The sequence below is a fragment of the Acartia tonsa genome, chromosome 14, assembly GCF_053477335.1.
Source record: "Acartia tonsa isolate MP-2025a chromosome 14, ASM5347733v1, whole genome shotgun sequence".
Lineage (NCBI taxonomy): Eukaryota > Metazoa > Arthropoda > Copepoda > Calanoida > Acartiidae > Acartia > Acartia tonsa.
The window spans coordinates 4640994-4664621 of NC_137273.1; the positions used below are offsets into that span (position 1 = coordinate 4640994).

Below are 23628 nucleotides of genomic sequence, written 5' to 3' on the forward strand. Positions count from 1 at the left end.
GAAAAATTGTAAGTAAATTTGTTAAAAAACTACTTGATACAGGATAATGTTTATGAACATTTTCACATTTTTAGGACTTGATTATAGAGTTGCTTCGCTTATAACATTATACATTGTTGTCTCAGGAATCAATATACTAAAAATCAGATCAATCGGATAATTAGATCACATAAAAATTCGTTGTTAAAAAAGTAAAAACTCAACATGTTTAAAATGGACGTATGGACATTCTGGTAATAATTATATTGTTGCTACGCTTTCTAAATCGTACCTAACTACTAAAGGAATCACAATGCAAAGTTTGAAATCGATAGGACAATTCTAACATGCCTAAATTAATGTAAAAAGCTATCCGTTACAGACATACGGACGTTCGGACGGGCGGACCGACCTTAATTATAGAAAAGCTTCGCTTTTAAAAATACACGTACAGCTACTCTTTTTAGTTGTTAAAATTAAACAAAATTTTTAAATGAAACTGTTTACAGGAGCATACTATAATCATAAAAATTGACGTGGAGGGGTTCGAATGTAAGGTATGAAAGGTAGATAGATAGATGGATAGTTAGATAGACTTTTAGTTAAGATATTCAGATATATTGTTAGAAATATAGAAGATAAAAAAAGTATATATTTAGATAATTAAAGATAAATAGATATACTGAAAGAAATGTATGTCTGTCTATCTGTCTGTCCGTCCGTCCGTTTGTACCTTAAGATCTCGGTAACCACTGAACCGATTGGATTTTACTCTTTAGAGAATATACCTCCTGGTCCTGTGATGATTTTAGGCTATTTTCTTGGGGGTTGGGACACCCCCAACCCCCCAAAAGACAAAAAATTCCCCCAAATTTTTTTTAGAATTGTTTTGCGTATGTTTTGCGAATTCGCCATGTTTTCACGAAAAATAGATACCTATTCGCAATTTTTTCAGCGGGGAAGTTGCAAAAATTGGCGACCTATTCGTAATTTTTTCTGCTGGGTATGTAATAGAAGATGTAATGATTCCCACGATAGGCATGTACATACTCTTTTTAATTTCCTCTTGGGGCAAAGCCCCTAGAGGCTAGGGGCGAAGCCGCTAGTAGAAATATATAATACTTAATTTCTTTCAGGTCTTAAACAACTACCTCGCATCTCCAGATAAAGTAAGTTTTTTTTAATGATAATGATCTGCGGAGTCCTTGTATTGCTTCCTTGTTCGTAGTTGGGCTTTTCTATAATTGTTCTAGCCCTTACCTCCGTACATTTTTATGTCTATTCAAAACAGTAAAAACTGAATCTTACGCTTTTACACAGGAATTAAAAAAAAGAAATACAGAAATCGAAACATTTTATGATGCCGTATAGTGCTTGGAATTAAGCACGGCCAGGAAGGAGACATGGACTGTAAATTAAAGTAGTACCCAAAGTTTTAAAAGTCATGTTTTAAAAAATTTTCATTGGGCTGTCATTCCAAACTAGAGGTACCCAAAAATGTTAAAGGGGTAATTTTGTGTATTGTAGTTGATATAAATATTTAGAACCATTTTATACCGTATATTGCTATGGAATGGGACCAAGTGGAAAAAAATCAAAATAATTGCTGTCCTAATTTAGATGAAGTAATACAGGTATCTATAATACAAAGTAGAACGATGTCTGTTTGTTTGTTTGTTTGTTTGTCTGTCTGTTTGTCTGTCTGTTTGTACCAAAGGATCTTAACAACCGCTGAACCTATCGGGTTCTCTTTTACAGGGTAGCTTTTCAAAGGTCCCGGGAGGGTTTAAAATTAAAATAGTAGAGTCGACTGACCCCCCCCCCTCAAAAAAAAAAAAAAAATTCCCCACCCAAAATCAATTTTTTTAAATTTTTCATTTAAATCGAAAATACAAAAAAATTAGGTTGATCAAACCCTTGAGGCAAAGCCGCTATTAAATGATAATGTAACCTTACTTTATATTGTGGACTGTACATTTCATGTGCATTTTTTTTAATTCGTTATTACAGATTTCTTTGAGACCTTTTAATCAGGGGCGTCCAAGCTTTTTTTTTTTGGGGGGGGGGTAAAATTATTTTAAGGTGGGTAATTCGTTTTTGAGGGGGAGGGGGGGGGGTAAATGGGTAAAAATTTACTTACCCCCCCCCCAAAAAAAAAAAAGTTGTTTGGGGGGGGGGGTAAATACCCCCTCCTAAATAGTTGGGGTTGCCTACGGCACCCCCAAGGTAGGGGTAAATTTTAAATGGAGGGGGGGGGGGTAATCCCCACTTTAACCCCCCCCCCCTTGGACGTCTATGCTTTTAATTAATTCCGTTTCTAATGATTTGCGTTTAATTAATGTGCTGGGAGCTAGCTGAATTTTAAGTTATTCGGTTAATATAATAACCTTGGAATTTGGTGTAGGTCTATTCATTTTTCCACAATCAATGCTATGGAACAACAGGTTTTTTAGGCATAATTTGTTAATAAATCCTAAATATTCCCAAGCCAATGAAGAAAATAAGTTACTAATTTATATTTTCTTGCAATGGAAAGTAGGTTACTTAAAGCAATACCTTTGCTTGTTTGTTTTTTAAGAAGAAAAAAACTTATTGTATATTAATATTGCTATCAATCTATCTATATATGTATTTAGAACTTTGTTAGTGCTGGTTATTCCCCATTCCTCCATGGGGGCCTGAAGGCAGCCCTACAACACCCTCTTCCAATTCCAATAAAGTGAGCTTTTTAAGTTTTATCCTTATATTAGCGGCTGCTCGACGGTTTCTCAATTAATAAACCTTCCCTGAACCAATGAGAATCTTTATTGTAAAGGAGAACCTTAACAGTCTAGCGGTTTTCAAGGTCTTAATCAACACACAGACACACAGTGAGACATTTTGTTACTTTTATATTCGATAGCGACTATGCCCCTAAAAGCCTCTAAAGGCACTTAAGGTTTTGAAGGGGAGATTTCTAGAGCCGATTTCTCTTTGGACGGGTATTGCAGAGATACCCTCCCCCAAAATAGTTTTAAATCTTTTTTTGACCTATAAGAAGCTTCCCTATAAAGGAAAACCATCTCGGTCCAACGGTTAGCGAGATCCTTCATTACAGACAAAACAAGGATGACAACATTCATAAAAGCGAAGCACTGAAACATATTGTAATTGTAACATATCAAAATTCTATGGATCATTTTACATCTACTAATCACTGAAAGTGTGGTATCCGCCGAGGATAACTGGCAGACACCGGAGTTCAATTAGATTACGGCAGTGTGACAGACGTGGACACCTTACTATAGAGAAGCTACGCTTCTCTAGCATTCACTAGATAATAATCAACATCTATTTCAGTTGTCACTTTATTGAAGGTTTAAAGGATACTAAAGCTATATACAACAAACAATAACTACATGGATAGGAATAAATAATCATAACATAAAAGCATTATAATACATATACAATAGTCAGTTTGGGCAATAATGATCCCCCATCCCTGGAAAGGGTGGGGGGAATTAAGAATACAGTTAACCATAATAAAACATGACAGATTCAATCATTAATTTTAGGCATAGGGAGGGGGTCGTCAGACCCCTTCCCCAGGACTCGGGGGAGGGCCATTAACCCTCCACCGAACCCCGGTCAGGGGTGCCATATGCATGGCTCACGGTTGCCGAATACCACAACTCTCCCCTCGGAAGGCTGGGAGAGGGTTTCCCTACCAGACTTCCGACAGTGGTTGAGGCCTTCGGTCCGCTTCCTTAGGGCTAAGATATATACAAGCGATAATGATTCAATGGAATCCTAGTGGTGAGTGTTTCTCAGGGTTGGTGGGCTCCCAACGTGGGGTAGAATGCAGAGGCTGGCTTTGGTTGGACACGTTGTTCAGCGCCGGCAGGTGTCAGGTTGGCAGGTGGCACGGTTGTTGCTGGGACAGTCAGCAGTGGGGCATGCTGGTTGTTGTTGGCAGCAGCTGGGGCACTGGCTGCCAAGTTGACCGTCTGGGCAGCGGCCTGCCCTCCCGCGGGGCCGCGGGGTCGGCCAGAGGGCGGTCCTGGCCTACCTGGGCGGTCATGCCCGCTATCGGCTGATTGCATGGACACCATTTCCTCGGCTGCTTCCCGGCCGATGGGGATGGCATCCCAGTCTACTGAAAAGTCCCGGGACTTGGCATGGGTGAGCCTGGCTCTAGCCAGGGCCTTCCTATACAAAGTTGGATGGTACAGGAACACTTGTGACACCGCATTCAAGGCCGCTCGGACGCCCTCCCTGTGCTGCTGCCAGGGAAATGATGGTTAGGTCCCCCAGCAGTTTGAGGATCAACAACAGCAGACACAGTATGGCTGCGCCATCTCCCCACTCGTGAATAGCCTGTCTGAACCCAGCCCAGACATCCAGGGCGGCCTCTCCTTCCTCCGCCAGTCGGTCGATGTTGTAGGACACTATCCCATGGTCACCTGTGGCCGAACAGCTACCTTGCTGAACGCATGAGCCATAGGACAGGCCGGTCAGCATGGCGCTTTTATATGCTGGGAACGCCAGCAGCTGCTGCCAGTCATTCAACTCAGCCTGCGAATACAAGCCCCCTGAACTGAAGTCATCCAGGGGTTCTGTCAACAGCTGCCTAGGCGTATCCAGCGGGGGTGGCCTCTTCTTAGGAGCGGGGGTTAACTCTATCCAGCCTTCCTCCGCGTGCACAGTCAGGGGGTAGGTGGAGGAGCAGGGAATCTTGGTGGCGTGGCCGCTATACACTCGTGTCACGGCGTCTACAAACCCTGTGGGCTCTACTGGCACTTTGTCCCAACACTCCTTGTGCTCACGGACAACATATTTATTGCGTTGGCAGGTAAGCTGGAGCAGGACATCTCCCCTCAGCACCGAGAACGTGCTCCCCTGGACACGCACCGGGTGGGCCGGGTCTAGTTGCTGGAGCTTCCAGCAGTTGGCCGCTACTTCTTCTGCTGCGGTGCTTTTCATGCGGGACTCCAGAGTAAATCCAATATACCCTGCATGTATCTGGGCCTGCAGGGGAACATCAACATCCCTGGCCGATACTCTGGGTAGCGCTGCCGCGGCTGGGTCAGCTGCCACGAACAATGCTGGGTGGTTGGTGGCATGGGCCTCAAAGTCGCAGTTCATTATTGAGGTGGGGTTGGTCATGTTGATGAAAAACTGGGCCTGATGGTCAACCAGGAACGCATCCATCACTAGGCTGGGCTGGAGGCTGCGGATCAGCCTCAAGGGGCAATCTCTCCCCAGGTGATCCCACACGTAGGTGGCTTCCCCCGTGATGCAGGACAGCTCTGAATGGGGACACTCCAAGGTCAGATGGTCAGATTGGGACTCCACCCGTCCATCCTCTACTACGTAGGTCTCTTCCTTAACCAGCAGCCGTCGCTCCTGGAGCACTAATTCATTGCGGTACAGCTGGCCCTTGAAGTGGACGTCCTCCCCCTCACAACCCACCCCCTCGGGGCTGTTGACGAGGGCGCCCACCATGTCGAGGGTGAAGAACAGGGGATGGTTCAGCTGGAACGTCAGTGGCTGGGTCTTGCCTGGCAGCGTGTAGACTCGGTTCCTGGCCAGGTCTCGGCACGTTTCTGGATCTATCTTGGTTGGCCTCATGAGGGTGGGGACCGAGGTCACCTTGAGGTGACCCCATACCCCACACCTGAATGTCCACTGGGACACAGTGAGCTGGCAACTGTATCCTGTTGTTTCCCTCACCTTGACTTGCTGCAGGACGTGTACTTCATGGCCCAGGGGCACCTCCTGGTGTAGAGGTTCCGTGTTACACATCTTCTCTTTATTGTAGGCTGTGACGTGGGTGGGGTTGGCACAGTCCCATCCCACCAGGACGTAGCTGGTTGTAGGCCACACGGCTGCCAGCAGGAGGCCCCACAGGACCATCCACCAGTGAGAGAAGCTTCCAGGCAGCCATCTACCTCGCACACGCGGCTGGAGATCTTCGGCTCGGGTCACGGCTGCCTCTTGGGGCTGGACACAGCTGGGCTGCTCCTGGCTAGATACAAGTTTCCATTGAGCGTTATCTTTGTGTGGCCGGGGCACCCCGATACCCTCCCCAATGACAGACTGGCAAGCGACTGGCACTTGCCTGGGTGTCGGCTCCCCTAGCCCCAAGTGGTCCCTTCCCTTGTCCAAGGCATGCCCAGTGGCATGGGGCTGAAGTGCGTGTGGCACAGGCTCGCCCTTACTCACGTCCCTCCCCTGCCCTAGGAACTCAGGTGCATGTGGCACAGGCAAGTCCTTATTTTCCCAAATTTCAATCTCCCCAGCCTCTGGTGCAGGGGGCACAGGCAAGGCTGGGGTTTTACAATGGCTTGGATACAACACATTTATCAAATTTAACTTATCCTGGCTCGACTGGGGTTGCTGGGTAGTTGGATTCCTTCGGCTGGCAGGGGGCTCTGGATGGCATGTAGTTGGGCTCTCCCTGCAGGCTGGTGGCGCTGGCTGGCTGGGGGTGACGGGTGTCACCCCTTCCTCTGGGACTGCTGGCTCGTTCCAGGATCCAGGTCTCTCGGTGGCGGCGACGGTTGTCGCCCCAGGCACCAGGTTGGAGGCTGGCTCGTTCCAGGATCCAGGTATCTCGGTGGCGGCGACGGGTGTCGCCCCAGGCACCAGGTGGGAGGCGCTAGATAGCACCCCCCAGTCATCACAGGTGGCGGCGCCGGGTGGCGCCCCATACATCGATGTTGATGCGCTGGCTAGCGCCTCCTGCCTCTCTCGTTCAGCGGCCGCCAGGGCCTCCCCGTACATCGTCTCAGTGACGCTGGGTAGCGCCCCTCCACTCTTGCTGGGTAGGCTCGGCCGAGCAGGCTCCATCATGTTGAGGCTAAAAGGCTGGGGCCTCAGGACTTCTGGCTCGGCGATGTTGTAGGGTTGCACCAACTCCGGCCCCAGGTGGTTGAGACTGAAGCCCAGGCCAACCCGGTTGGGTTCAGCCGCGCCGCCCAGTACGTTGATCCTAGCGGGAACGGTCCCAAACTGCGGCATCCCGTCGGCTCGGTCCGCGGCTTTGGGGGCGGCTGCTTGCTGCGGTGGTGCTGGGGGCGCGCTCCCTTCCATGTGGGCCACTCTGCTGGGCTTCCCTGGAGGGGCACCCTTGTCGGCGGTGCGCCTGCGGCTGGCTACCTGGGCCCAGTCAGCTCTGCACTCGGCCGCCGTGTGACCTTCGTAGTGGCAACGCTCGCACTTGGCAGAACGGTCACGGCGTGGCTGGGTGCGTCTCTCCTCTAGGCTAACTTCCATCGGCGTCGGGCAGTCTCAAGCTCTGTGGCCTCTCCCCTGGCAGCGGAAGCAGCGACCTGGAACCTTGTCATCTGGAGCGACCCTCCCCATCTGGTGGAGACCCGGAGCCAAGGCGCCAATCTCCATTGGCTCCGACTCGTCATATTGGGGCAACTGGATGCAGGCAGATCCAGTCAGCCCGTCGGTCGAGTCCACTAGGCACACACCCTCCTTCAGCTGCTTTGTAACCATGGTGACGGTGAACATGGCTCTACGAGTGTACTCAGGTACACTCGTGATCTCATGTCCCATCATGATGCGTTTCACATTGGCGTTACGAATACCACGATTTAATTCGTCCACCAACAACTCGAGATCCTCATGGCTGTAGGCGTCCCTATACAAGGCACACTTAGTTGATATGTACGCTTGTATAGGTTCTGTCGAGTGTTGCTTGTAATCCCTAAACGCTTGTTTAAGCGTTTGGGATTCAAAAGCAGGACGAAATATCATTTCACACTCGGCCTTGACCTGTTCGTAGGTCAAGGCTTGGCCTGCCTCGCCAAACAGATGGGACGCCATTTCCGCCGCTTGCCCTACCAGTGACAGTAAAAGGGCGTTGCGGCGGTTGAGGGAGTCATGGGGTGGCACGCGGTAAGCCGCCCATGACATCTCGAGTCTGCGGATATGTGAACTCCAGGATTGCTTGGGCGGTCCTCTAAACTCTGGCAGGTTACTCAGCATCAGCTTGCGGTACTCGGCTGGAGCCGGCTGAGGGTCATCCTGGAGCCATCCTGGGGCTTGGTCACCTCCTGGCGCTTGCGGCTGTTCCATCGGGGCAACGGTTCAACGGCGGGACGCAAAGTTATAAAGTAAATAGAATAAATGGTTTGTCACTAGAGGCTTTCTAGCCTAACAGCCAACACTGTTTTTATCACTAGGTTGGTAGTTTAGTTACAAAAATATAACTTAGCTGTGTTTATCACTAGTTGGATTCTGAGGTGGTAGAGTAGGCTGGTAGGGGTAGATAGATGTTGAGGGTCTGAACTGCTGTCAGGAACTGATTTGGTTTTCCTTTATCACACTATAGCTAGGAGGAGGGAGCTCGGAATTCTTTATTTTCTAAAAATATCCCTGTTAGATGCTATGGAGTAGCTCCGCTCCGGTGTGTGTGTGTGTGCGTGAAATCTCCCGTCCTTGCAACGCGCTTACGCACCGTCAAATCCGCGCACACGGGTAAAACGCGCACTTATCCCTCAACTCGCTCTCTCATTGGTCCGCTTTGTCCGTTGAATTTTATGATATTTCCGCACTCCGTTGCGCTGTCCGTAAATGGCGCTCTGTGTTCCCGGTCACTAGCTCCACACCGTGGACGGACTTAGGTTAGTGTGGGTAGGAGGGGGGAAGCGCATGAGGGGACGGGGGTAAATCCGTCCGTTCCCCCTGTGAGGAAGGGGGGAGTGCTGTGGGTTTGAAATAACTGTGTGATGAGGTAATGGTGCCTTTTCTCCTTAATCCTAGGCTTATCTATTATATCACCTTGATTGTATTTCCTTCAGTGGAGAGTGGGCTCCTCCCTTTCCTCTGGAATAAGGGGTGTATTGTTGTTGTGCTGTAGGCTTGAGGTGATTAGATTGTGTATCAGGGGCTTTGTTATATTACATTTAGCTTCTATTTGTGTCCTTATCACAATTACATAACAGATTTGTTTACCAACCCTGTTCTATTTTTAGTTGTTATCACAATACACAATAAATCCAAGCCTGTTCTATTTTTAGTTTTATCACAACACAACAATTTGTTTGCCAATCTTTGCTCATAAATCTATTGTTTAGCCATCACACCAGGGTGGTAATCCCTGCAATGTGATATCATATCTGTTTTTCTAGATGGGCGGCTGCGTTGTAGCCTCTCAGGATACTTGGAGTTGACGTAGTTTTCTCTGTTTTGGTGCACTACACTCGTATGTTGGCTCGCAGCTCGCAGCTATGTGGCGTGTTTCAGCCTATCGGCGGCAGGGAATGTCCCGTCCTGCTAGCGCCGCTGATCCAAATCCGGCTGATGGCGGCAGGGAATGTCCCGTCCTGCTAGCGCCACTGGTTCGGATCCTGCTATCTCTTGCAGTAAAGTTGGCCTATTTTCAGCCGTTTACACTTATTTGGCTTGTTTCAGCTGGTCCGCAGGCCTGTTTCAGCCCTTTGAGCGCTCAATTCTCCGTTAGATGTCGGCGCTTCTCGCGGTTCTTCGTCAGGTTTCGCTGTCTCGCTTCCACAACTGCCGGGTGCAGAGTTAGACTTTGCTGTCCAGGGTGGGTAATTCAGGTTGCTTGTGTCAGTTTTGCCAGTTTCACTGCTGGGAGTACCTTAGCCTCAGATGCGCGTCTGCTCTACACTTGTGGTTTGCCGTAATCTCACACAGCTGTCACCAAAAGTTGTGGTATCCGCCGAGGATAACTGGCAGACACCGGAGTTCAATTAGATTACGGCAGTGTGACAGACGTGGACACCTTACTATAGAGAAGCTACGCTTCTCTAGCATTCACTAGATAATAATCAACATCTATTTCAGTTGTCACTTTATTGAAGGTTTAAAGGATACTAAAGCTATATACAACAAACAATAACTACATGGATAGGAATAAATAATCATAACATAAAAGCATTATAATACATATACAATAGTCAGTTTGGGCAATAATGATCCCCCATCCCTGGAAAGGGTGGGGTGAATTAAGAATACAGTTAACCATAATAAAACATGACAGATTCAATCATTAATTTTAGGCATAGGGAGGGGGTCGTCAGACCCCTTCCCCAGGACTCGGGGGAGGGCCATTAACCCTCCACCGAACCCCGGTCAGGGGTGCCATATGCATGGCTCACGGTTGCCGAATACCACAAAAGCACCGACTAGCTGTTCAAATAAAATATCACAATAGTTAGAACACCTTCTTTTCCTACAACTTATCTGACAGTCAAATCTGATTTAGGTTCCCAGCAGAAGCTGATTTTGTGGATAAAGCGAATATTGTTTGGATACACAGAGATGCTGTACAGACCATCAAAAATTCAAATTTAATATGACGAATGTATCCTAATTGTAGAAAAGTTACAATTTAAAAATAATATATATGCATAATTTAGTATAATCATAATACAAAAGCTTTTAAATATTCCATATATTAAATCATAGAATGTCTACCACCCATAAATCCAATATGATTTATCTCAGTATAAAAACATTTAATAAAATCTATCCTTGTGGGAAAGAGTTTCGTAGATTGAAAAACACAAGAGTGTACAATAAGTGCAGTCAATATTTTTTTTTCCTTTTAATGATATTGTAGTTTCTTTATAAAAGATAGCTAAATAATAATTCATAATTAACAAATCATTTTATCATATTGAATTGATAGGAATCGCACTTTCCTTTTCATCTTTTCTTCCCCAAGTAAGAAAGAATAATTCAACTTAAAAAGGAAAGTATTTTCGTTTTTCTCTGCTATTGATGTAAACAATAGAATAAAATATAAAATAACAGGAATAAATGTATGAAAAAAAAGGATTAAAATATATTTCTGTAAGATTACAATATTTGAGGAAAGCTAATTCATACTACAAAATCACTAAATTAAATTCTTTTTAGATTTACTCAGTCTTTATTCCTGGTTCAACCATAAACAATATTCAATATTATATACAATTTTTTTGACATTATTTTTTTTGTATTTAGTATCATTTTTATGAAAGTTGTTGAATATGAGAAGAAATTAAGACACTTTTTTACCTACATTCTTTTTTTATTTCAACATTTTTTTCTTTATTGGCGACAATGTCTGTTGAGACATAAAATTTATTCAAATACTTTTTCCTGTTTTATGTCTTTAAACGTAGATTTGTTGCAGTTTTTCATCATTTGTATTCTAATAAGACTAAAAGCTACTGTTTTAGTACAACTTATTACAAAAATTATTAGTTTTAAAAACCCAATGCTTTTAGACGTTTCCTATGGAGAAAATACAATTTTCAGATAAAAGGCAATCAAAATCCTTATTAGTAGCGAAGCTACTCTATAATTCGAAATGTCCGTCCGTCCGTCCGTCTGTCCGTCCGTCTGTCCGTCCGTGTAAGACAGAATAGGGGAAACGTGATTTTCTCGGCTCCTATTAAAGATAGACAACATTCCCATTATTAAGAAGCACAATTAACTATAAAACATCAAGCGCGGTCGGACCCCTTTTTAGCAGGTTTTAGGCTATTTTTGTATGTTTCACATTTTTCTCCATATCTTCAGTGTTTATGGTCCGATTTTCAAAATTTTTTCAGTTATTGATATCAAAATTAAATTTCCTGTCGTTTACAGAAAACAACCATGACGACCACACTGCCATTTTGCAGGTTTTAGGCTATTTTTGTATTTTTCACATTTCCACCATATCTTCAGTGTTTATGGTCCAATTTTCAAAATTTTTTCAGTTATAGATATGAGAATTAACTTTCCCGTCGTTTAAAGAAAACATCCATGACGGCCAGACTGCCTTTTTGCAGGTTTTAGGCTATTTTTGTATTTATCACATTATTCTCCATATCTTCAGTGTTTATGGTCCAATTTTCAAAATTTTTTCAGTTATAGATATGAGAATTAACTTTCCCGTCGTTTAAAGAAAACATCCATGACGGCCAGACTGCCTTTTTGCAGGTTTTAGGCTATTTTTGTATTTATCACATTATTCTCCATATCTTCAGTGTTTATGGTCCAATTTTCAAAATTTTTTCAGTTATAGATATGAGAATTAACTTTCCCGCCATTTTGCAGGTTTTAGGCTATTTTTGTATTTTTCACATTTCCACCATATCTTCAGTGTTTATGGTCCAATTTTCAAAATTTTTTCAGTTATAGATATGAGAATTAAATATCCCGTCGTTTAAAGAAAACAACCATGGCGGTCAGACTGCCTTTTATCAGGTTTTTGGCCAGTCATATGTGAAGTTTCAAATATTATTTTGACTCTGTAAATGTTCAAGTTAGGGCAATAAACGGCTAATTTTCGTTTTATTTGGGGTCCGTGGGAAAAAGTCTGATAATATCGGGTGTAAGGGGTTTATTATTATATTTCCATATACGAGTATATACTGACCCTTGTCCGAGAGGTGTGAAATAGTCCAAAATATAGGGGATATAAAATATTAAAATTCTGTAATATCTCACTACCCTTCTGGACAGAATATAAAATATTTTTTAGCTAAATATCATGTGATTTGCATGATTAGGAATCACGGAACCTTGGCATATTTTCTAGAACTTTCTTGGCTTTTTTTGTAGCTTAACGTTAATTAAAAAATACCGAAATTATAAGAAGCAAAAAGCGGTGCATATTTTCTAACCCTGTCGGGTAATCATTAAAATTTACTTTACCTAACCTAACCTAATCTTCATAAGCTACTGTGAACGTACGATGAAGCCCACAACTTCGTTTTTCTTTCCATGATCCTAATTTTCTACTAATACTCCATTTGCAAAATATGCGAATTTCCCAAAACTGCTTCTGATAAAAATTGTTTTAATACTTCTTTTTTATATAAAATAAATATGATTGATATTATTTTGTTTTATTATCTTGATTAATAGCTTTACTAGGGTGATAACAGATATAGTTCAAGGAGCTAAAGGTATAAGACAATGAGCGATAAATTGATGTCTATCCCATATGATGATACACAAAATTACCCCTTCTGTAGATTAGATTTAGCGGTTGAAACGTTTGGACACTCAATTTAATGAAACAACTAATCAAAATTCAATAAAACTCTAAAGTTGTTAAGCCAACGAATAAGAAAACGCTATTATAAAACTTTGGGAACTTGTGTTATTTTTTTGCTAAAATTATTAATCTTCCTTAATAACTATAACTTTCTATTATCACCTTCCGGCTTGTTATTTGGGATGTGTGGATGGAGTGGAAAATTTTTAACAAGGATGACAATATCCATTAATGCAAAACATTAACATAAACGTATAAGTATATTTAGTATAATCAAAATTATAAGTAAGTATTCTGTCCGTCTGTAAAACACGGGCCAAAAGCCTTCATAGCCGACGCCAACATATATCTTTTATTTTAATTAATCCATTTACGGTTTACCCTTTTATACAAATTATAGAAAAGCTTCGCTTAGTTAGAAGGGGAACTTTTATCTATTACCATATGTTTTTGTTATTTCTTGGGGGGGGGGGGAGGGGGAGAGGTCAAAACTCAAAATCATATATATCAATCGTCATATAGGGGATTTATTTTTTTTTGGGGGGGGGGGGGGTTAACTTATAAAGCCTAGGTGTCATGTTATCTTCCCCTTCCCCCACCCTCATTTTGGAACTAACAAGGATTTTTTATAACTTCTTCTTCCATAAAAGCGGATATTAACACTTAAAGATTCAGGGCAAAATTGTAAGTTAATTTTTTTGGAAGACTCTAATTAACCGACCCTTTGGTCAGCAATTCGAGAGTGGAAAGAATATTTTCCCATCTCAAATTGCTTTTCAGCAAAAGGAGGTATAACCTCAAGGCCCAAATGGTTAAGGAACTGATGTTCCTCGGCTACAATAACCTTATTCCCAAATCAAACGTCAAAGATTTTTTGTAAGCTGCTAAGCCATGAGCCGTTTGCTTTGAGATCAATCATTCTTCTTGTACATATTTTATTTTTAATACATCTATATTGTTTAACTTTAATAATATTATCAATAAATTATGAAGAAATAAAATTGAAAATAAACGTATAATTAAAGAATCATAATGGCAATGCATTTCTATTTTCAATTGTGTATGAATATTATGAAATAAACTTATTTAGTACAGCTAATTTCTTATTTATTTATCCATAATAAAAATTCTTTCTTATAACATTGACGTCACAAGAAAAGAAAAGTAGGATGTCTTTATTCATTTATATTACTAAAGAAAGAGTAAAGACTCCCTTGTGTGCGTGCAAGTATTTAAATATAATATGATTTATTGTTATTTGATCTTTGGGTCAGCCACGGTGTTCGTACAAAAATGTTTAAATAAAAAGAAACATATTGAATAGCAATGTTTAAATATAACAAAAAACACAATGATTTACTTTTATTTATGTAGAAAAATAAGACAAAATTTTAAAAACTTGAGTATTTGGTATATTATATAAAGAGCTAATTTTCATTATTGGTGCATCATTGTAAACCCTCCCCCCCCCCCCCAAGCCGCGGGAATTCATTAAGAATAGATAGAATAGGAGGAGAATTATGAATATATATAATATTAAATAAATTTCCTATTTTAATTTTGATAAGACAATGGCTGATAAATTGGTGTAGGCATTTAGGATATTTTCAATTCTAATCAAATAATAATAAGAAAGAATTTTAATGTCTGTGGAAAGCTGTTTATGATAATGAATAGTTATATTATTATATTTAGAGATGAGAGGGGAATTAAATTTATCCTCAAATGTCCTATCCTCCTATCCTATCCCAACGCAACGCCAACCCCTTTCCCTCTATGGTAAAGCGAAATATGATACGGATAAATACTACCCCCCCCCCCCCCCCTACTTTCTTTCATGTGTGTTTACTGTTTTACATTAAAATTAACAGGATGTCTGTTTGTCCGTAGTTGTACTTAAAATATATTAAATGTATAATTAATAGATAAATAGCTAATTTTCATCATTTATGCATCATTGTAAAACAACCCCCCCCCCCTCGCCGGAATTCATTAAGAATATGATATCCTGGACCGGCTTTGTAAAGTCACAGGACACGTATGATATCTATGTTTATAGCCCCCCCCCCCCCCCCAAGGAGTGGAATAAATAAAGTATAGCCGTTTCCTAGTTTAATTTTGATAAGACAATGGCTGATAAATTGGTGTATTAAAGGATGCAAACTTTTTTATTTTAATATCCGTGGAAAATTATGGAAAATGCAGCGGATATTAATTGGTTTCAAAGCCATACTAGAAAAGCTTTTCTTTCATTCAAGGTTCGGCAGCCATAGTCTCTGTGGCTTTTCATATTGAAAAAAAGGCAAACAACAAGTCAAGTCATGACTAACTTTTAAAATCATTGGAAGAAACATTCAAAAAAAATACACTTAATTAAAGAAAAAAGTTACACTTACATGACAACATACAATGGCCGATAAATGATGAGACACAGTCTTGCCCCATCTGTAGATAAAATTAGAGGTTGAAAAGTTTAGACACTGAACTAAATGAACAAACCAATCAAAATTCAATAAAAGTCCCTAAGATCTAAAGCCAACGAAAACATAATTAACAAGGATGACAACATCCATAAAAGCACTGAAACGGTAGGACAAAAAGACATTAACACTTGTATAGTGTCAGAACTGAATAATCAGAATATAAATGTATAAGAGAAATAGATTATATTTATTTCAGTACTTACGAGATTTAGTGAATATACATCAAAAATATATTCACCAAACCTTATTCTAATTTAGCGGGTTTTGAAATATTAAAACATATTTTTTAATATTTGTTGACCAGCTGAGAAGGTAACAAGATATTACCCTCTGTTAATATATATTAGTATATTCAGATTTTCAATTTAAATATTCCCCTTCTATGTGTTAGGAAATATACAGAAAGGTGTGAAGTTTGGACTTCCGGGGTACATGGGATATTAAGAAATTTTAATATATTTACGGGAAAATAATATTTACAAAATATTGATAAACAGTAATATTTCACTACGAAATCACCCTAGTTTTGATTTATTTAATATTTTTCAAGAAATATTCAAACTTCAAATATGATTGTTTTTGGCTATTTTTATATGTTTTAAATATTTCCCCATATATTTGGTGTTTTTGGTCCAATTTTCAAACTTTTTTGGGATAAATACACTTTAAATCTACTTTTACGTAATTCCATCCACGATTTTTTGTGCTTCGCTACTTATGGATGTTGTCATCCTTGTTTATATTATAAAAGGTTACAACTGCACTTTTATTCCAAAAATTGGTTTTAGTGAAAATTGACTGCACTTAGTGTACAAACTATATATGTTTTGCTCCATAAGGATGTTTTCATCCTTTTTATGAAAATATTACAAAAGCAATGCGAAACCCAATAAGCATATCGTTTTATAAACAGCTTTCTGCGGATACAAAAATGTACAGTTATAAGATTAAAACTAGTTTTGTTAGCCCCGAGATGACAAAGAACCATTTCTAATCCAGCGGATACTCATCAGATTCGAGGCTGTAACTATTTTGTTACCTTAGTTTGATTTTAATTTTAAATTTAAATTATTCTTATGGAAAAATGTAGAAATTATTTAAAATAAAGTAAAGTTAAAATAAATTTTTCTTAAATTAAATTCAAATACTTTTTTTAGAGTAAAAATTTCATCATATTTTGAAAATTGTACACTTTTATTTTCCTTTTTTAGAACAACTGTTATAATATTGTAGAAATTCTAAATATATGGAGTTAGTTGATTGTAAACCTGGAATTAGATAAAATACAAATTAAATAACCTAAAATTAATTGTTTATTGATTACCCCGATCGTCACAAGGCCATAATGCTTAAATATTATTCTAACAAAACAAGTAATGTTAGTTTTTAGCACCAAATATTATTTCACCTGTTGGCTATACCTATTCCTGTTAAGTCATTTAATAAAAAAACCGAAATAATTTTAAAGAGAAAAAAAAATAAAAAGAGATAAAATGGATAAGGTCTTACTTACTTTTTATATATCAAATCTTAATATACAAAGTTAGTGTATATTGGGTATATTAACCCTTCGTAATATCATTCAGCAATCTAATTATTATTTCTGTGTTACACTAGTATCAATATTTTTATCCAACTTATTGAAACCACAGAACGGACATATTTTTAGAAATTTTAATTTAACCCGTTCTTCACTTCAAACTTAGGGATCTAAAGGGATAGGACAATGGCCGATAAATTGATTTACATCCCAAATGATAATACACAAAATTACTCCTTAAATATATTAAAATTAGTGGTTGAAACATTTGGACAATCAACTTAATGATCCAACCAATCAAAATTCATAAAAGTCCCCAAAGTTTTTGAAGCCAACGAATAAGAAAACGTTATTAAAATTATCACTATTTCTGTGTTACACAAGTTTTGATATTTTTATCCAACTTATTGGACACAACCCAATCTTTCCCGATTTTGTATAATTTTTACGGAACACGATTCCAGTGACGTCATATTTTTCTTTCCCGAAAAAGGGGAGGGGGGAAGAAAATCTCTTCAAAAGAGATGGGGAAAATCCCCTTTCTCCCATCTCTTTTTTTCTTCCCCCCTTCCCTTTTTCGGGAAAGAAAAATATGACGTCACTGGAATCGTGTTCCGTAAAAATTATACAAAATCGGGAAAGATTGGGTTGAGGAAAACCGCCTTTTCATCAATTTGAATCATATAATGCTTTGTGCCATTAATTGAAATGCTTAGACAAGAGTTATGTGCAATGCATCTTAAAAAGGCTTTGTTCTTTCTTTATCTCGTAGTGGTGCTACTCTAAACTAAGGTATACGTGCTACAGATCCTCCAGACAAATTAGAAAAACATTTAATTTAGAATCTAAAAAAAAACTTTATATAATCTAAATTGATGACTGTCCTTCTTCCTTATTGAGAATTCAATATGGTAGCTCTGTAAATGAACGGGTTTTTTTTTATTTTAAACAGAAATATCAATATCTATGAGTGGTGAAGCAAAAAAAGTAGGATTTTTATTACATTTCAAGCACAAAAAATCTTAGTATTTGTGTTCTTAAATGGTTTCCTTTATGAATTTTCAACCTGTTTAAAAGTAATTTAATTATCTAAATCCAATTAGACAAACTAATTTAATTTTAAATTGATTTTGTGTGATTTTTATTAGATTCTCTAATTGTTTGGAATAAAACTCTATTTCAATTTTTTGTGGCTAAGCCTCTAGAATCAAAAGTAAAATAGCCTTAAACCATCGCAAGACCTATCAAAAGCATTAATATTATTATTATAAGTAAATTAATTGATCGTCGCATTAAAGTAACAGGATGTATATCTGTTTGTACCTTAAGATTTTGCTTATCGCTAGACCAAGATTGTTCTCCTTTACAGTTAAGCTTCTTATAAGTTTCAGATAGGTTTTTGATTATTTTTGGGGAGGGTACCTTCACCCCCATCAAAAGAAGTCGCCCATAAAAAGGTAATGAAAGAAAAGTTTGTTTAAATTTCTGTTAAAAACTGGTTTATAAAAATACATCTTTCTTATTTCCAATTTATTTTAGCGCAAATCTCTGTAAGTGCAATAGATAGATAGACACAGAGAGATATAAGCAGAAAGATGAAAAGATGTAGATTTAAAAGTTAAATAGAAATATAGGAACGTTAATTCATAATACTATCTTTGAGGAGGGAAAAGGATTAAAATGTTGAGTAAAAGAATACCGTTCTTTGCCAGATAAATAGATAAACTTATGGCTTTATCAGATGATAAAATTTATTAATGCAGTATTGTATCCCTTACATTAATATGCATAACACAATTAAAGGAAAAAGATTATATCATATAATAATTTTGACAAAGATGAGAACTCTTTTAAACTATATCTGTTTGTCCATAATAGTCATTGACTCATTTCAAAAGTTTAGCATTCCCCTGAACTCGGAGTGTCTAAACTCTTAAACCATTTATTTGAATTATAGAATTAATTTTGTTTTCATAACTATAAATATATTATTGCTTATGATCCCTGCTAAATATAGACAATCGAAAATCATGAAACACACTCACACAGATGAAAATATAAACATAATATAAACTTCTCATATACAGTGCACATGGTTTAACCGGAGGAGTGAAAAGCCCACCAAAAAAGTTTTAGTATCACCATTAAACTAAAAGCTAGGGAGTTGTAATGCAAACAAGAGTGGGTTTATTTTAATGTCATGGGCATGCACCCCCCCCCCCTCCCCTCCTGCTCTACATAGCTGCAAAATTTAAATAAAAAAATAACTATTTTAAATTTTGAGGCCAACTACCAAGGAAATATAAAGTGTCTTTTAAAAATACAACGCAAGTCCAGGTCATTGCTTATACATTCCTTGCTGATTATGAGTTCAGAGCTTGATCTTTAAATGTGTAGCCATAGCCGTGGTCGTAGTCGTGGCCGTAGTCGTAGCCATCGCAACTGCCAATAAAACATGGATTTTTAAATGTTTGAAGTTTTTACTTATTATTATTATTTTTCTTCATATTTTTGCTGAAAATTGAAAAAGTGGTTGTGATTAAAAGATCGCATATAGCCGTGGCCACGCGAAGCCAATTTGATTTAAAGATTGCTATTAGGTTAGTGGCTGTTCTTTTGGCCATGGCCACGGCTACGGCTACACATTTAAAGACCCAGCTCTGATCGGAAACTCATTTAATTCTAAAGCGCTGTGTTACCTCATGTAATTTTTCAGGACATTAAAATTGCACAATCAAACATAACCCATGAATAAGGTGTAGCCAACAAGCGAAATAAGTCTAAAAAAATATTTGGTCCCATAAAAAGAGGAATGAGAAACTGTCCCAATTTTGTATAACTTTAGCGGAACAAGTTTCAATTACGTCATATTTTTCTTTCCCGAAAAAGGGAGTGGGGGAAGAAAATCTCTTCAAAAGAGATGGGGAAAACCCCCTTTTCTCCCATCTCTTTTTTCTTCCCCCCTTCCCTTTTTTTTCTTTCCCCCTTCTCTTTTTCGGGAAAGAAAAATATGACGTAATTGAAACTTGTTCCGCTAAAGTTATACAAAATTGGGACAGTTTCTCATTCCTCCCATAAAAAAGGTTGTCAATTCTACTATGTGTTGCCCCCCAACGACTGCTGAAAATCACATAGAGGTTTCGTGATTTTTTCCAAAATTAACTTTGTTGTTGGTATAAGTTGATCATGGACATATGTGATTTAGTGGGTTATCAATCATAACTCAATGAGTTAAGTAGCCCCAACAAAAAAAAAACATTTCTTTTTAGTAAGAAAGGGGAATATGATTTGCTTTTGATGAACCTGTTTAAAGCATGCAACAATCAATTTAAAATTAACAATAAGAATAATTTACTTTATTATTCTAAAGTATGAACTCTTACTTTTATACCAATTTTGCTAACAAAAATTCAAATGTTTTTCAAAAACATTTTTAAACATTCAACTGTAAAAGTAATTTTTGATAAAAAAAATAATGATTAATGTTATAATTGTTCACCTAACGATCAAAAAAAGAAACTATATTTATTTGCAAAAGTGTAAGTTGTTTTTCCCAACACGTCTTTCTCTGTGCGTGGGTGTGGGTGTGTATTGGTGTTTGTGTTGGTGTATGTATGTGTGTGTAATGGTTGGTTAATGTGCGCGCCGTCGGGGAAGGTAAAAAACGCTCGCGCACGTAATAAAGAAAACATAACACAACTACAACAAAGAGTTTTTGGCAGTGGGGACCGGGTCTGCTCTATAAAAAGTTTATATTTCAGATCATATTTTTAATTATCACATGATTATTCATTTTCAGTTTCAAAAAGTAAGTAATCCAATTATAAAAAGGATCTGTGTCTGTCTCAAAGGATCTCTGTAGCTGCTGAACCTATAAGGTTCTCCTTTACAGTGTAGCTTTTGATAGGTTTGTTTTTACTATAAATAGATAGATAGATGGATAGAAAAATTACCGATAGATTAAAAAAGGTTGAAAGCACAGAGAAAACGACATTATAAAAACATCTATGAACAAACTATCTCTATAAAATAAAAGTGCAATAGATAGAGAGAGAGATGAATTGATATATACAAAGATATATTTCAAGATTATATAGATAGAAAAAAGGAACGTCTAAGATTTTTATTTTTCAGGCAGGAGGAGGATTAAAATTGAGCTAGAATCTTACCATAATTTTTTTAAAAATTTACTTACATATACAGTGTGTTTTTTTTTATGAGCACTTTTTTGAAAGCAATTTTACCCCACTTATAGTTATCAGAATTTAATGATTAATGGCTTATTTTCTTCGTTTTTTAAGGGAAATTATGAAACAACAAAAAAAATTACAGTTTTTGTTGAAAAAGTACAGTAAAGTTGAAAATTAAAAACTTAGGTGTCAACATATAAAAATGGTTTTAGCGCATTTTTCTTAAAAAAATGGATTTTCTGTAGTCGACTTTGGGGGGCCAGTACTCCCTCCCTGGTTGAGATATGACCTTCAAACTTTGATATGTTCTAGTACATGTCCCTAATAGTATCTGTATACATTTTTAGCTCTATATCTCAACTTTGAAGTGTTTAGCAGCCATTCTTGCAAAAGGTTGATTATTTGAGCATAAGAAAAATGCGCTAAAACCATTTTTAGATGTTGACACCTAAGTTTTTAATTTTCAACTTTACTCTACTTTTTCAACAAAAACTGTAATTTTTTTGTTGTTTCATAATTTCCCTTAAAAAACGAAGAAAATAAGCCATTAATCATTAAATTCTGATAACTATAAGTGGGGTAAAATTGCTTTCAAAAAAGTGCTCATAAAAAAAAAACACACTGTATATATATCTAAATACAAGTAACAGGATGTGTGTTTGTCCTAAAATATCACGCTTACCGCTGAACCCATACGGCTTTAAATTAAATTTGTTATCTTAACACCACCCTTTTATTTTGATTTCATGCTAGAAAACTAAAATTTAGTACTGTAAAATTGAAAAAACACGGAAGACGACATTTTAAAACATAAAGCTAAAGAATATTTATTTCTCGCATCGTATTATAAACGGCTTTCCGCGGATATAGAATGTACAATTATAAGATTAAAACTAGTTTTTTTAGCCCAGAGGTGCCAAAGGCATCGGCCAAAAAAACTGGTTTTATTCTTATGATTGTACATTTTTATATTCGCAGAAAGCTGTATATAATACGATGCTAGACATAGTTTTTTTCGTATGGATGAGAACCGGTTCCTATCCACCGGATTCAAATGAATACGGAAAGAAAAAATTTCTATTTTCAATGCAAACTATAAAAAGTAATTCCTGTCATTGGTATTAAAAAATGATAATTCTCAGCCTCAGCAAACTTTTTAAAAGCTGGAGCCGCAGTTTAGATGTAGTAGCAGCCGCAACAAACAAGTAAGCTAAAGGAGGTAGAATCAGATTATCTGTAATAAGACCATTATATTCGTTGTGTTTAAGTGAACTTTCAAAACCTTAGCTTTGCAATTTATATAAAAAAAGTCGCATCCTGTTTGTTTTTAGAAAGTGTTCATATAATATTCCCATTGAATAAAATTTTTGGCATATAAAGAAACTAGAATCTGCGCCCCTAGCCTTAGAAGGATATAAATAGAGTTAACCCACTCAAATTTGACACTAATATTATACTCATGTATAGCATCGTATTAAAGACAATTTTCCACGAAAATAAAAATAAAACTGGTTTTAATGTTATAATGTTTAATTTAACATCCGTTGAAAGCTGTCTATAATACGACACGATACGATAATACTATTTTTCAATTTGAAAACATAAAATATTTATGAAGGCTGAAATGTTAAAAATTTGCTTTGCTGTTTTGAATAATTTTAATTATTTTCTTTTTGAATTTGCACTACAGCGTTAGATATGCTTATCATCTTTCAGATTTGCCCGGGATTGATGGATAGGACAATAGATGTTAAATCAATGCTACATTCCACGTTTATTGTCTAGATCACTTGTGAATAAACTTTCTAGAATTTTATTTTAAATGTGTGTGGGGGGGGGGGGGATTTTTTGTGGAAATACAAAAATCCACTTGAACAACCTTTATAAAGGTTATTTTTTTTAAGTTTCAAAAAAGGAAAAAAATACTTTTTTAAAATTTGTAAAAATTTCTTTGAGTAATATTGAGATATTGTTTATTTACTTTGCTTTCCTGGATGTTGTCATATTTGCATTGGTTTTAGTTTTTTTTTATTGCCTTGCAAAAAAAGTGAAAATGATATTGCATATTCATTAATTATTAGCAAAGCTTCTCTAGAAATAGAGTGTGTCAAACCGTCAATAATAGGAATTTTTAGAATCATTCTATGAATTTCAAACTTTTTTACAAAATTGTAATTTTTAATGCGATTAGGTATAGTGATTGATATATAATGCATTGGTCTTCCTGGACTGAAATGTTAAGCTTTGCTTTTATGGATGTTTTGTTTCTTGTTTGAAAATTACTTTGCACGCACCTGTACTTAACAGTACTGTGCAGATAAACCAGAGGGAGAAAGTTGAAAATGATAGAAAGATACCGTGGCATGCACAGGGTTTATTTAATATACTAAAAAGTCCCTAAAGCCACCTTTTATTGGTAAATTGTAGCGCGAAGCGCGT

At 38.0% G+C, this 23628-nt stretch overlaps 1 long non-coding RNA gene across 1 annotated transcript; it reads left to right on the forward strand.

Moving 5' to 3' along the window:
• Positions 1-491: 491 nt before the first annotated feature.
• LOC145306684 (uncharacterized) lies at positions 492-10353 on the forward strand. Its single transcript, XR_013875141.1, has 5 exons — positions 492-536; positions 1116-1148; positions 1524-1613; positions 2616-2698; positions 10205-10353. It is a non-coding gene; the product is annotated as an uncharacterized LOC145306684 (long non-coding RNA).
• Positions 10354-23628: the final 13275 nt, after the last annotated feature.